The sequence below is a fragment of the Apium graveolens genome, unplaced genomic scaffold (assembly GCF_009905375.1).
Source record: "Apium graveolens cultivar Ventura unplaced genomic scaffold, ASM990537v1 ctg5869, whole genome shotgun sequence".
In the NCBI taxonomy this organism is placed as follows: Eukaryota; Viridiplantae; Streptophyta; class Magnoliopsida; order Apiales; family Apiaceae; genus Apium; species Apium graveolens.
Window position 1 is genome coordinate 1 of NW_027419128.1, and position 11,448 is coordinate 11,448.

At 33.4% G+C, this 11,448-nt stretch overlaps 1 pseudogene; it reads left to right on the plus strand.

Annotated features, from left to right (window-relative positions):
* Positions 1-4,991: 4,991 nt before the first annotated feature.
* Positions 4,992-10,783, plus strand: LOC141702902 (putative sulfate transporter 3.4; annotated as a pseudogene).
* Positions 10,784-11,448: the final 665 nt, after the last annotated feature.

Below are 11,448 nucleotides of genomic sequence, written 5' to 3' on the forward strand. Positions count from 1 at the left end.
TATTGAGAAAAGTAAGTAAAGTTGCCTATGAGTTAGCTCTGCCGCCCTCAAGCTGCAGCATTTCATAATGTGTTCCACATTTTTATGTTAAAGTGGTATATCCCTAATTCGAACCAAGTCATTAAGTATAAGACAATCGAGCTTCAGCCAGATTTATCCTATGTGGAACCCAATCCAGATCCTAGATCGTAAAGAGCTAGTCCTTAGGAATAAGTCATTCCCATAGTATAAGTATTGAGGAGAATCTTCAAGTAGAGGAGTCTACTTAAGAGTTAGAGTCAGATATGCTTGACAAATATCCTCACTTGTTTGGTTAGGTGAGATTCTAAGGACAAAATCTTTTTAAGGGGGGAAGATTATAACGACTCGTACTTTTGTATTGTTTAAAGTACTATTATTAATAAATATAAATAAATATGTGATGGTTTAGTCAGTTATGTGTTGTATTTATATTAATTGTGTGTGACTCAGTGGTGCGCGAGAATTATTTGTGTTATTAATTGCTGAGTCTATCAGATTGTGTTTACTTGTAAAAGTGATTTTATTGAAAATTTATTTTCAAAAATACCGAAATTATCTTTAAAACTATTTTTATGACTTTATAATTTCAATAATTATTTATAGGAATTTATAAAATTCAGAAATTATATTTCGTCAGTTATTTATCCCTAAATGATTTTCTGATTATATTTAATTGTAGATTTAAAATTAAATTCAAAAGTTTTTTAAAAATTATGAAACTTATATTTTATTAGTATTTGAATATTTGAGATTTTTAAAATTATTTCAGAAATTTTACGGCTTATATTTACCCTGACTTTTGTTCGTTAAATCACAAAACGCGGGTCTAATATTAAATTTAAAATTATAAAAAATTTATTTTATTAGTTTTCGATTCTTTTGGGAATTTTAAAATTAATTTAGAATTATTTTGATTTATTTTTTCCGCAAATTGTTCATTAAATTGCGAAATGTGGGACAAAATGGGGATGCCCGGAGATGCAGTTACACGTGTTTACTTCCTATAAACTAAATTATGCATGGTAGCTTCTCAGATTCTTGTAGCTACGTGTTGCCTTATATAATAAAAAGAGATAAGAACAAAAGACCCTAACCATCTCCCATCCCTCACCTCCATCTCTCTCAAATCTCTTGGTTTTCTCTCTCGAATCTCTGTATGTCTCTCTCTCCAAATCAATCTCTTTCAATCTCCCTTTCTCTCCCCTCCCCCTTCCTCTATTTTCGTTTTCCACTGTTCCTGTTTCTTCTCCTTGTTCCGGCCGCCTATTTCTATTTCCGGTAATTGTCATCGCCTGGTTATTGCTTCTGATTGCTTGGATTATATACATGCGTATATATGTATATATATATATGTGTGTGTATCGTGCGTGGTTGTGTGTGTATGCAGTGTGTGTATGCAGCGTACATGTGTGCGCGATAGTGCGTGTGGTGTCCTATGTTGGTGGCTCCTGTCTGTTGCTTTGGTTCGGTTAATTCTGAATTGAATTTTTATTACTTTTGCAAGAAATATTTGATTAGTATTCGTGAAATAAAAAAAGATACTTTCATCCGGGGAAAATTTATTTTATCGGTGAAGTTCGTTTGGAAACCCGAATTAATCAGGCACTAACGAATTTTGCCGTCATTGGCGATGAGCTTTGGCGAGCCGAAGGTGGACTGTGATGATTTATTAAAAATATTAATTTAAGTTGTATTGAATGTTGGCTGTAAAAGATTAAATTTCGTAAAAATTATTTTCGAAATGTAAATTAGTTGATTATTATTATTTAAGTTGTATTGAATGTTGGCTGTGAAAAATTGCATTGTTTGGTTGATTGCGTCGATTTAAAATCGACTGGTAGGCCCGATAAATAGAGGGAAACGTTGCCTGATTTCCGAGAAATTAAATTCAGAACTACGGGAACGTATCTAGTAATTATTAGGAATAGCCAATCGAACGTTTATAGATATATATTTATAAATATTTTACAAAACCTACTTTAGTATCGTGGGTTGAAATATTTTGCAAAATATTTGACAACCCTATTTTTTGAAACGACAGTCATCCGTATTTTCCGAAATTAGATACCGAGCCAAGTTTCGAGAACGTGAACCCTAGTTGTTCTGTGTATTAAACTAGTACGTATAAATACGAGTCTGGATTTGATAGCAAGGATATGTCAAGTAGAAACCGATCATCTAATTTAGGGTATTCGGTATGTAGGTTCCAGTCCACAGCCCCGAGCGTTGAAGTCCGTCTAAAGTCAACTTAGTGTTCAGTCGATAAAGCTCAGCGAGGCAAGTACCTCTGACCATATCTTTTGTGGTTCAGTAATATATATGAATAACTGTTGATTTAAATTTTGTATTGGAATAGAATGTTTTAAGTTTCGTATCTCCTGATGACTATCTCTAAACTGTGAATGATATTGGAAATGATTTGATCATGCTGTAATAAAAGTGATTTTTGAAAAGAGATAGGTATAAGTGGATTTTAAAAACTGGATAGATCAGATATTGGATGATGTTGCGTAAGTGGCCCGTACCGACCCAGCATAGTGGTCTTAAGAGGCTAAGTCGGTTGCGCTGCCCTATTTAAACGCTTAGTCCAACATCACTTAACAGAGACCTAGCTAGTTTCGGCTTTTCGAAATATATATTGTGGTGTGGGATAGCTAATCAGCTGTCACTGGTAATGTCCAGTATATATCTGATTTTGGTTTTGTGGTTCATGTAACAGAATGAATTGATTTTAGACGGATGGTTGGAAATGAAAATAGCATGCTAAAATTGGACTCTGGCATTTATAAACATATGATTGATATTATGTTTTACAGAGAATGCTAGTTGTTGATATCTAGTTTATACCTGTTTCATGAATGATTTTACAACTTCTGTTCCTATAACTCTTTATCACAACATGTTTACTCTGTTGTTCATATATGGTATGCTGAGCAATTGATTGCTCACCCTTGCAAATTATTTTTATACATATATCGCAGATGCCTAGGAGACCTACTAACATAAACCAGGGCAAGAATTCCAGTTCCTCCTCTATTGGGTTGCCCTATGAGGTAGTTATTACAGACCTGATGTGGTCCTGTTGAGTTGCTGTAATAATATAGTTGTGTCAGACTTGTTTAAATAAATTTGGTATTGTAATAGATGAGTAGCCTAAATCATACTTAAAACTGGAAAAGATCTTGGTAAGGGGGTCGTGTTTGTGTAATAATAAAGAGTTTGATTGTATTATATTTGTGGTTTGTTGTTGATCGTGACGTCAACTCCTGACCCCAGGGTTGAGGCCGGTCAAATGATGTGTCATCCCAATTCATTTTCTTAATGATTAAGGCTTGTTTTTTCTCTACCCTTAGCTTTCTAAAGTCAGCTGCAAAGTGTACTCCAATCACGTTGTAGCACTTTTCCTTTGCTTGTCAAACTTTCCAGCTTTTGACTCCTTCACATCATAGTTTCTTTAATAATTCATCTTTCAGTGTTTGAGGAACTGGAGCCCTTTTTGGAAACCTCTTCCATTTCTTAAATTTCTTGTAGACCATCTTCTTGAAGATTTTAACCAAAAGAGATGCCATTTGTTCAATGTCTTCATTATTGTCATGATAACTTTTAGTATGTGATTCACTATCAGAGTTTAAGTCATAATCAGAGTTTGATGACTCAGTATCATACTTTGCAATCATAGCCTCGCCTTTGGAGTGGCTTTTTTCTCCCGACTCTCTCATTTGTCTTCTCTTCAACCTTAAGGGCAACCTGTCTTGCTCTTGGTCCTTTACTCTTTCTCCTTTGCTTCCATCTCCAGTTCATGAGTCTTCAGCATGCCATAGATCTCATCTAGAGATATATCATCCAGTTCATAATTATCTCTTATTGATGTGACTTTTTAAGTCACACTTTTCTGGGTGTGCAAGAAGGAACTTCAAGTTAGAGCCTTCCAAATCCTATTATTTGTCAACCATAGATAAGTCATTGATTAGCTTTTAAAATATGTCATAGATTTCAGTCAAAGACATCAGATTTTGAGTGAAAGTGTTCATACTCTGAGATAGTATAGCCCTCCTGTTCTTCTTATTAGCACTGGTTGTTTGACACCTGACTTCCAAAGTTTCCCAAATCTCTTTGGTAATTTTGCATCCAATAAATCTGTTAGACATAACACTATCAACACTTCTATGCAGAATTATGTCTCACTTTTGCATCTTAATAATGGATGAAAGATCTCCATGGGTATAGTCCTTCTTGTCCTTATCAACCATCTTTCTTCTTGGCCAGCAACGACCACAGCTAGCCTTCATTGGCCTTGAGGACCATCATAAATCATGTTCAGATATTCAGGATCTGTTGCTTCTAGACACCATGGACATCTTCACCTTCCATATTGGATATTCATGACTCTTCAGTTTTGGAACCTTTGATAGCCTCATATCTGCTCATATTATGATTGATAGGTTGATTGGATGGTGGTTGAGGTGGGGAGTTTGTTGAGGTTCTTTTGTCTACCATTATAAATGCATATTATGATTGATAGCAAATGCTGATGACAATGCTGATGACAAATGTTGATGACATCACCTTCTGCCAAAATTTGATATCAAATACTGATAATAACTCTGATAGTTTATATGCTGATATCATCGATTTCTTCTAACAGATAATAGTGTTAAACTCTAATGCCATGGAATCATGTTAATTGTTATGTATAAGTTGAACTGAGTTTATATTCTGATATTTAATCTCATCCAGTTGCTACATGATAAACTCTGATTATCTGAATAATCTATGATATTGGTCAAACTTGTGTTGACTGATAAGTCCTGACAATAGTTATTTAAATACTAATAATGGTCAAACCCTGATTGACTATTATATTCTGATAATATTTGAATTTAATCAAAATATGATTTTGGTTATTATTTTAATTATAGTATTGAAGTAGTAATTTAGTGGGTAAATTTAAGTAGTAATTTCTAGAGACCATGTTCTCGCTTTATAGAGAACTGGTATGTATGATGATGGTGGAGCTTCTGATGTGAATTAGTGAGCAAATATTTAAAAATAATTATTCCAGTTTGCCGAGTCTGTATCATTAAAGCCAAAGACTAAAGAAAAATACAAGAAGAAATCAACATCTAAAATTTCAAAATCCCAAATACTGATTGATCCAGTCTATTTAGTAGTTGTAGCTCATGACGATGCTGAGGAAGAAAAGATTCAAGAAGAAGAGGCCAATCAGTTTCACAAGAAAAGAAAGATGATTCATGGAGCTGATTGGGCTGAGAAATTACAACTGATACCAATCTCTAACAATGCTCAAGTTGATGAAGAAATAATTGCTGAAGCTCAACCAGTCATAACCACTGATACTACTCAAGTTGTTGACAACTCAAGTCAAATAAAGCTGATTTCACAAATCCTGATTCACAAAATTTATACTCTGATATGCCAGAATTGACCATAGAAGAAAAGAAAAAGTTACTATGGGGAAGCAAAAAGCCTGCACCAGTAAGAGATTCTTCTGAGACTATAAACAAGATCTATAGTGGCAACTCTCAGTCTAGAAGATCTGGTAGAACAAGTGGCTTGGGATATCAAAAGCTAATAAATATGTTGCTGATGCTTTAATTCTAAGGGATGCTGCAAATCTGACAGAAATTGGGAATAATAAAAAGCTTGAAGATCTACAGAAAATGTTGGGATTCATGACATAAATGCGGCGGAAAAATCAAAATAAATATGAAAAACGAAACCCCAAACGCAGGATCCATGCGAAACAAGACATTAAATTCGGAGATTAGATGTTTGACTTAATAAAGCTTTCCTTCTGATTGTGATGAATGTACAGATCTTGATGAACCAACACGGCAGCCCTCCTTTAGAAGATCTGCTCTCCAAGGTATCCAGACGAACGCCCGATCGTCCAACGATCACTGGAGCAGGTACCAGCCGATTTGGTTGCCTCTATTCTCTCTCTCTCTCTAGCCTCTCTAAGATGTAGAGCTGCTAGGGTTTTCTAAAAAATGTGATGTGTCAACCAAACCCTAAAAATATACATCTTAATGTATATATAGGGAGAGAGGATTTGGGCCTAACCCTAATCTTAATGGGCTTCTAAAAGCACCCATTCTGATTTTGGGTTTATATTATTATTAAATTCGAATTTTAATATATATATATATATAATCAAGTCTCACTTAATTAATTATATAATTAAATTCGAATTAACAATAAAATATTTAAATTCATAATTTAAATAACACTCTGTTTTAAACGTTCTTTATGTGTGACCCTTTATGTTATTATTATGTTGGCAATAATTTTATTTTCTAACAATAAAATTATAAACCATGAGTGGCATCTAGTAATACATCATTGCTCCCCAAGTAATAATAATAATTGGTGATTTTATTAAACCTTTCGTGAATAATGTAAAATATAATATAATCCCTTTAGCCTTATATTATAGATCAAACTCGAGGCATGCATTGTGTCATTATCTTTTAATGTTTAATCCTTCTTTCCTTGATTAATGAGTAAACTATTAAACAAATCATTATTTGAGCACGACCATGCATTTTTTAGTCTTACTCAATCAAGAGGCCAATAATATCACTCCTTTAATATAGGAGGGCTAAATCACATCTAGATCATTCATATTTCTCTTACGATTCATAATATACCCGATGTCTACTTTTATTATCACCCGGTCAAGGATAACTTTCAATAGTATCAAAGTACATTAATTCTCGTATAGAAATATAATGATTTCAGTTCAAAGGCCCAATACATCATTACCACAGTGAATTAACTTATGACACTTTAAACATGTAGTATCTCAAAACGGGTCAATCCAGCACTATATATTTAATACACATTCCTGTGTTTTGACTTTAGTATCACCATACCTATGATCAGTGAGATGTCATCATCAGTCGACAAACACATTAGTCTCAACGTATTTATTATCATCCCTTAACAATAATACTTGACTAGGGACCTTTGGGAAAATCAATACTATTCTCATAATCTCATTTCTAAGTCACGTACTTAGAGATACTGATTTATATATCATATTCGAAAGACATTTATTAATCTAACATTTTATCGCAAAAAATAAAGATATAACAAATTACTAAAGAATAATCCATAGAATCATAATTAATAATCCAAATGTTTCATAATATAAACATAATAGTGTTGTCTCGAGGGCACAAACACTAACAATCTCTGTTAGTCGCTAAGCACACGCTAATAATTCACGCAAGTATACGCGATCGCAAGTAATATAGAATTATCTTAAGTTCATTCCCACAGAGACTGGTTAAATTAACTATGTGATTTATGCGCTTATGCAACAATGATATGGCTATTATTCAATGCTAAGATGAATAACAATTTGGGTTTTGATTATACTACGATTAACTATTGAGAATTATACTAGAGAACATTAACTAAAGAGATTTAAGAGAGTTGAATAATTTATGACACAAACATGGGATTCTAACTTCATTAAGTACTTTTATTATGCTTGAGGACAAGCATAAACAGACTCAAAGAACAAGAAATAAAAATACATGAATGCAACTAAATGAATACAACGATCCCCATAGAATAACTAAACCAATCAACAAGCAACATCTCAACAATGCAGTTATTCGCATAAAGATCAATCAAACTCTACTAGAAATAGTTTAACATCGGTTGTTCTAAAACCGATGTTAAAGGTGTTGTAAGACATCAGTATCTAAACCAACCGATGTCTATAATCATTTTTATAAAAAAAACGCCGACTTCTTTCTTTTCCCCGTGAATACACCAAAAAATTCCCCCTTAACCAAATTTTTTATTTTCAGTTTCCCCCCATTAACCAAAACAGTTTCCCCCATTTTCTCTCTCTCTTAGCTCTCTCATTCTCTCTTCTCTCTCTCTCTCTCAGCTCTCTCATTCTTTCTTCTCTCTCTCTCATTCTCTCATTCTCTCTTCTCTATGTCTTATCTTTCTTCTCTCTCATCTCTCACTGTCTCTCTTCTCACTCACTCTCTTTAACCTAAAACCCCTAAAATTTATATGAATTGATAAACTCGATTAATTCATCAATCGAGGTCGATTGGTGCTGAAGAGCGTTGAAGGAAGTCTGGACTACTCGATTAGTGTGTGTAAAGTATGTTTTTTCGAATTTAATTTCAAATTTTAAGTTTTGATTTTAATCGAGTTTGTTTTTTTATTTCATGTTTTTTCGAGTTTTATTTTAGGTCTCTGGAGCTGGGTTTGGTTTTGTTTAGAAATTGTTGACTATGCTTGGAAAAATATAACTCTGTTGTTTTGTTGTGCAGGGTATTTGCTATGCAAAACTTGCAAATTTGCCTATTGTTGGTCTTTGTAAGTCATAATAACCTCTACTAATTATTAATTTTTTACACTCTTTATTATGATTGGCTTAATTCTTAAGATTGCGACAACAATGGACTAATTAATTAAATACTAATTATGATTCTTGATTTTAATACCATTACTAATTTTTTACAGACTCGAGTTTTGTCCCATCCTTGATATATTTTGTTCTTGGGAGTTCCAGACATTTAGCTGAAGGTCCAGTTTCCATAGCATCTTTAGTGATGGGAACCATGCTTGGTGAGGAGGTTTCGTATACTGATCATCCAATTTTTTTATCTTCAACTGGCTTTTACTGCAACTTTCTTCGATACAGTGTTTTAGGCTGGTCTTGGTCTGCTAAGGTAATTATATGCATGTCCTTATGAACAAGCTTAAACTGCTGCTAGTCTGGTACAGTATTTGGTAAGAAAGTAGAAAAGAATAATGAAATTTTAGGAAATCTATAGTAATGTTAATAGAGTGGGAAAAGAGTTATTCCCCACAAGAATCTAATATTATTGGGTGATAAAAGATAGGGATTATTTTATGGTTGCTAATTTTTTCTGTTGTATTCCTGGCTTCAGAAGCATACATTTAGTGTCAAAATGATTTAATTATGACATCATTATTTTTAACATACAGTTAAGTTAAGGTATGTAGTGAGATAACTTGCACAACCGTGGTTTGTTGATAACGATTTGCAGTCATTGAGAAAAATGTAAATTCATAAGTCATGTGTGCACAAATGATAAGCACTACACCTTGGATCTCCTGTTAATAAAAGTATGTGACAGGTTAGGATTTGTAATTGACTTTCTATCAAAGGCAACTCTTGTTGGATTCATGGCTGGTGCAGCAATCATAGTATCACTACAACAACTTAAAGGGCTTCTCGGAATAGTTCATTTCACAAATAAGATGCAAATTGTTCCGGTACTGACCTCTGTTTTTCAACGAACAGACGAGGTTAGAAGCTATCTTAAAATGAATATTGATAAGTAAAAAGGAAGTTCTTCAGTTTACTTGGGCCTTTCTTTATATATTATCTCATCTAATATTGTAGTGGTCTTGGCAAACCATTATTCTGGGGGCTAGTTTCCTGCTCTTATTACTAACAACAAGAAAAGTGGTAAGTGGTTGCATGCTGTCTTTGGAAAATTTTACTGCTTTATTCTCATGTCCTGAAATATTTCAGTATTGGTTGTTTATTGCAGAGCATGAGAAATAAAAAGCTTTTCTGGGTCTCGGCAGTTTACCCATTAACATCTGTTATTCTCTCAACCCTAATAGTCTTCTGTCTCAAATCAAAGCTTCCTATGGTTAAAACTGTAAGAAATATTACAAGTTTGTAGTTTACTGTTTTCTCTAATGAAATGATCTTGTAAATATCTCATAATATATGTCTTTTAATGTATAACATATTGGACACTTTATCTTTTAATATATATCTTGTAAATATCTCATAATATCTCATGTTATGTTACTGCAGGTAATGATTATCAATACAATTTACATTTTTTTTATTGTCAAGGCTGTACTTTGGCGTAAGAGTATGTTAATTGTTAAGATAACTAATACTGCAGGATCCTTTTCTTGGTCTGCTGTAAATTACAATGCTGGAGCACAAACAGTGGTTTCAAATATAATACTGTCGACGATAGTGCTAATCACTTTGTTGTTTCTATGCCACTGTTTCATTATACTCCCAATGTCATCTTGGGAGCTATTATCATAACTGCTGTGATCGGGCTGATAGACTATGAGGCTGCATTAAAATTATGGAAAGTTGACAAAATTGATTTCTTCACTTGCTTATGTTCCTTCTTTGGTGTTTTGTTCATCGCAGTTCATCTTGGTCTTGCTATTGCAGTAAGTTGTTTCCATATAGGAGGAAAATCTTTAAATTAAATAGACTGGGAAAAATACAATTTCAATCAAACTCCTTAGTCAATTTATATAAAATCTTCTACACATATATTAGGTTGGAGTTTCGGTTTTCAAAATCCTATTGCATGTCACTAGGCCAAATACTGCTGCCTTGGGAAACATTCCAGGCACCCACATCTACCAGCGTCTCCGTAGAAATAGAGAATCCCAAAGAGTTCCTTATTTTCTCTTAGTTTCTATCGAGGCTCCAATGTACTTTTCAAATTCCACTTATCTACAAGAAAGGTTGGTGCAAGTTGCATGTTTATAATATGTTTCAACTGCTGCAGCCTTAATCTTTTTTTCATCTATGGAGCTCAATTGTTCAAATGCCCTCAAGGCCAAAGAAGCTTTGAAAAATATTTTTACGAAATCTTACATTTGCAGGATGCTAAGATGGATCAGAGAAGAGGAAGAGTGGATGAGTGCACACAATAAAAGCACATTAAAGTGTGTTATTCTGGATATATGAAAGAAATCATTTCGGATAGAGAAATGACATTTAGAACCAAGGTATATATAATTCACGTGTTAACTATTAAAATAAACAGTTCTACATAATTCATGTGCAAATTCCTTATCACGTTTATTAAAAATTAGTGGGCGACCAAGACCCGTTTATTTTATACGATGGACGAGCTTGACGAGGTGCGAATGGAGGCTGCATAATATATCCAAGAGTTGATATGAAGTTTTTAACGACTTGATTTTTGCAAACTAATAAGGGAACCATATGCTTTTACAAACTTTAGTGGTCTCTTATGTTGGTAAATTTTAGACGTATATTAAGTTGTATAAATTTTAGTTGGAATATGGAGATGAATATGGATGGGTGGATTGGTTTTTGGTTGTAGATATGGATGTTGGTTGTTTGTTGGAAGTCGGAATGGTTAGATGTTGGTTATCGGAGAATGTGGTTGGATTTTGGTTGTAGACATGCAAGTTGATTTAGTATATAATTTGGTTGTTTGTTGGATGTTCATTTGGTATTTTTTTTTGCTTTTTCTGTGTTTATGCACAAATGCACAGGCTTATTTTTTAAAAAATAAGAACTAAAACATCTGTTCTTGTTATAAAACTGATGTGAATCAACTAAAAACACATCACCTACTCAAACTAAAAATGATGTCTAAACCA